Below are 4,928 nucleotides of genomic sequence, written 5' to 3' on the forward strand. Positions count from 1 at the left end.
GGCTTGGTCCGAAACCATTTTTGTTAGGTCTATGAAGATTTGTTTAAACCAATCAATGTCATCCTCACCAAATAACTAAATCAGGAGCTCTAAATATAGAGAAAGACCCAATATGAACCCAGAAACTGTTTGATTTAACCAAGATGCATACTGAATAATGTATAACCCTTTCTCTGAATTGATTGCTCAAGGATTTAAAATATAGTTATCAACTACAGGTCAATAGGTTATAGCTGACTAGTATCGACAAATCAAGGGTAGAATAAAGATGATAGCATTACACTCTTCTAACAGATTATCCAAAGACTGAGATGTTTTGGGCTTTTTGTTGTATCGACAGACAATCTCATGCTTAACAAAAAATCATAATTTAAAAAAAAATGCATCTGGTTTTCTGTTAGTTTAATGTAGTACATGACTTTTGCCAAGGTTTAGTCTATTAGCTAAGGAAGCTACCCAATTATAATTCTTGATAAGATAAACCAGTTATATGGCCTTCTTTTCAGATCTCACCAAATTTTACAAAAGTTCCAAATCCTACAATATTCAAGCAAAACTTTTGAGACGAAGGTCATCCATGTGCAGAGGTTCAGTAGAAGGCCTATGCACCACTTAGGCCCTACATTTAAGGCTTAAGTGGGACATGATAATTTGTGCTGGTTTTCTACACAGGGTTAATTTCATCCCTGAGACAGAAACAGGCCTGGGGAGCTCAGGGAGAGAGAGCGAGCAAGAAACACAGGGTTGAGAGAGAAATTTTAGGGGCAGAGATCTGGGAAGGACCAAGGAGTAACAATATAATATAGAGAGAAGCATAGAGGAGACTGAAAGATCAGAATGGGGGACGTAAAGGGGATAGGAACTAGCTGTATCTTTGAACTAAAGTAGTGTTTCTCAGGGTGCCTTGCCAGAGGCTCAGGCTAATCCGGTGTAGGGCACAGGAAAGCAATAACCGAGGTGGTAAAATTTGCATGACCTCAAACGTGTCCTTCCTCAATACAGATGCACTTCAGTAACTGAGTATAGCAGTAAGTGACTCCTGGAAAGCCATCCACCTTCCACCCTGCTCCTATAGAACTTAGAACTGAATGTAGACCTCTTACAGAAGAAGGTGATATATACAGAATTGCAGGCACAAGTGTATCCCCAAGATGCAAGACTCTCATTTACTCCCCTGACACTTAACTTAGCTGTATGAGGATATGTGAGCTTCATGATGCCCCACTCCAAGCAGGCTCTAGACTTCTGCTTCATGGGGAAAAAAGGCAACCATTTTGCCAGGCTATAGCGAAAAGGGATGCCCATCTGCCATTCCATCACATCGTGGAGCTTCACCAGAACAAGGATTAGGTCCAGTGAGCTAGGTATATCACTCCTGGCAAAGAGGACAGATATTAGCACAGAAAAGAAATCAAGGAGATATGAGACTGGCAAATGGGAGGACAACAAAGAGTGTGAATATAAAAGGGAGAAAATGAAAGGAAAGGGTACTGCTTTTAAAAGTAAAAAAGCAGGAGGTAAGAAAATAATGTCAAAAAGGGGGAAATGGCACGGAGATGGAAAAAGAAAAACAAAGGGATGAAGCAATAGAAGGGACAATGCAAGAAAACAGGCACATGCGTTAGTTTGGTGAATTTCATTTGTGCTCCTCCTGGCAGGAGTCCTGTGTTTTGTTTATTTATAAATGTACTTTGGTGCCCTTTGGCAAATACTGTACGTTTATAAAAGCCATTAGAAAATACCAGCCTCTGATCTTAAGGACGAACCATGCAAACCCGCATTCCAGAGCAACAACATACAAAAACTCAAGTCTCAGTATTATGTGAAAGCAAACTAATTTCAGTGGGTTGACCAAACTAAGTAAAACGCTGTGCCCTGTAGAGAGAAGCAGTCCTCTTGGATAACTATGCTAGAGCATGTAGGGCTTTGTAGATGATAACTAACCTAATAAAATTGCACTCTGATGCAAATAGATAGCTGGAGAGTAATGTACTGCCCTGACTCATACCGTGTGCAACCCTGTGGACTTTAGTGGGGTTGCAGAAAATGTGAGTCAGGGCAGAATTTGGCCTTGGTGTTACGCGCCGATATGGTACCTTGACCCCCACTTCAGAGACATTTTTCAAGGGTAGCTCCAAGTGCACTGTGTTACAGTAATCCACGTTACAGTTTACAAAGGTCCCTATGCCAGGGTCTGCATCATAAAGAAAGAGGCACAACCTCTGGACCTATGTTAGATAGAAACAGGCACCGTGTCCAGGACCCTGTATACTCCATGACTCTGCATCCATATAATCTAACCTATGCTGCAAAATCATGCTTCGGAATTTAAGCGTTCATTTAAAAAAACAAACAAGTTAGTTCCTCCGCTCATGTGAATTGGCATAGGGGCACTGAAACACGGGCACGATGATAACATATGCCAGCTGAGGATCCAGCTCAATATTCTCTTTGTCCTCGTGGCTGTGAAAATAACATTGAAAATGTGACCCGAGTGTAACCAATGCAGTGATGTCTGCCTGAATCTGCAGGTGATCGCCTGAAAGAAAAGCTCATAGAAGTGTGAACTCATCTGTAGAGGGTGGTAACTATGAAAACCTAAAGATAGCTTAAAAATCAGCATTGTTCACTGAATTGAATATCAAACCAAATAACAGACTGAGTACTGTACTGGTTGTATTGTTTGCTTTCATACTTATTTCAAGAAAATCCTCCATTTTCAAATTTAAACCGAAGCTGCCACAGAATTTCCGATCTGATGTTCTACAAAGCCATAGAATCCAGGGACCTTGCTGCAGAATTAGGGTCCAAGTTGCTACAGAATACATGGAGTCTTGTCTGCGTCCTAGAGCTGCTACCTGAAAACTTAAGAACTGAGATGGCCCCAATGTCTTGGCAAAAATGAGACATACAATCCCAAAGGAAAATGCACTAAGCACCCTTGCTCGTTCCCCAAGATGATTCACACCACCTATCATCATAGACACCGACTCCATGGGTGTTCTGGGGCTGGAGCAACCATGGGGAAAAATTAGTGGGTGCTCTGCACCCATCGGCAGCCAAGTTCTCTGCTCCTCACCGCCTCCGCCTCTTCCCCTGAGCGCGCCGCGTCCCCGCTCCTCCACCTACCTCCTGCTGCTTGCCACGGCCAGTTGTAGCAAGCTCCAGGAGGGAGGGGGGAGGAGCGGGAATGTGGTGCACTCAGGGGAAGAGGCGGGGCCGGGGCCGGGATTTGGGGAAGGAGTAGCAATGGGGGCGGAGTTGGGACGGGGACTTTGGGAAAGGGGTTGGAATGGGAGGTGGTGGGGCAGGGATGGAGTCAGGGTAGAGCCAGGGGGGTCAAGCACCCACCGACACCAGTAGAAGTCGGCGCCTAAGCCAATCATCATTAGTTCTGCCTAAAATCAGGATTGAATCAAAGCCAGTTTGGAGTCTATCCACTTCCCCTGCCCATACACCCCAGCATGCATTGGGAAAGCACAGGATCTGCTGTATCAGGACTGGACAAAAAGGAAATGTAGATCTGAGTGTCATCCACACATTGGTGACACTGCAGGTCAGAATGTTTCACTATCTCTCAGTGGCCACAAGTGGATATTGAACAGGAGGGGTGACATGATAGAACCCTACAGGTCCAGGTCCTTGGAAAGGAATATATATTTGTTGTGAATGCATGACCTGCTGTTTCTAGTCTCTGGAGAGCTGTGATCACCCTCCCATATAGAATTACCTACAGTCCCTGGCCCACAATGATACATAAAGTTAATATAATAAGATCTCCCAAAGGTATTGCAATGACTGTCTCAAAGCCCTTGAAAGATTGAAAGTCCTATATTTGTATTAAGTAGCATGGGAGAATTGTGAGCACTTCAATAGTGGCACCATATTAGTGATGCGCCAAAATCAACATTTTAGTTCTGGTATCAATCAAATGTATTGCAGTATTTCAACTAGTTTTTATGTATCCAGAAGTAAATTTGTGACCTTCCCCATGGGTGGATTATATGCAGGAAAAAAATAACTATTTTCAGCTACTCTGTTTTTATCTAAAGTGCAGGAAAGAGAGAACATGTTGACATATTGGGGTATAATCACATCTTCCCATTGCAGCATTAATGTGGGCTGTTTATAATTAGGCACTGCCTTTGTCATATGCACGCTGGTTTGGTTTCGGTTTTCTTGTGAGCAACAATTGTGATTCTTCTTCCTTTTTTTTAGTCAAAAACCACTACTCAGCATAGAAAAAAATACTTCAAGTAATAATTTAGAATGTGTTAACAGAGAACATTAGAGAGCATCAGTGTGTGCAAGCCTTCCAGTCACTACATCCATGACAGCACGAGTGTATTGCTAAGAAAATATCTATGCTGATTTAAGAAAAGGAGGGTAACTCCAATGCAGATTACCGTTTTTGTCAGGCTGAATTCTGCTCTGATTTACTCCCTGGCAGCCATACTGATTGTAAGCATCGGAGCCTCTACCACTCATATCAATGGGAACTTTACAATAGGGGTAGACTCAGACCCAAAGTCAGAGCAGAATTCAGCCTTCAAAGGTTTACAAATAATATTTCCTAATTAGCATAACTGAATCCAAAATAATGTATGGCTCCTTCCTTATTGTGACAGAGTCATATGAATAAGAGATAGACAAGGCCTCTCAAACCATCCAGTGCTACTTAGTGTCAGACACAGGTTATGAACCCACAGCTCCAGGGGTCATAGCAGGGTATATTGCACATCAATCCCCTCTCAGTTCCAGTTTAGGACACAGGCAGGTGTCATGAGTTGGTTCACCTGCTTGAACTTATACACGGATAGGGGACATACTAGTAATAAACTGACTGTTGAGTTGATTAGTTTCACCAGCCAGGAGAGAGAGATTACTACTCATACTATTATTATTATTATTTATTTTATTATTTTTTG

This window comes from Chrysemys picta, chromosome 3 (genome assembly GCF_011386835.1).
Source record: "Chrysemys picta bellii isolate R12L10 chromosome 3, ASM1138683v2, whole genome shotgun sequence".
Classification (NCBI taxonomy): Eukaryota; Metazoa; Chordata; order Testudines; family Emydidae; genus Chrysemys; species Chrysemys picta.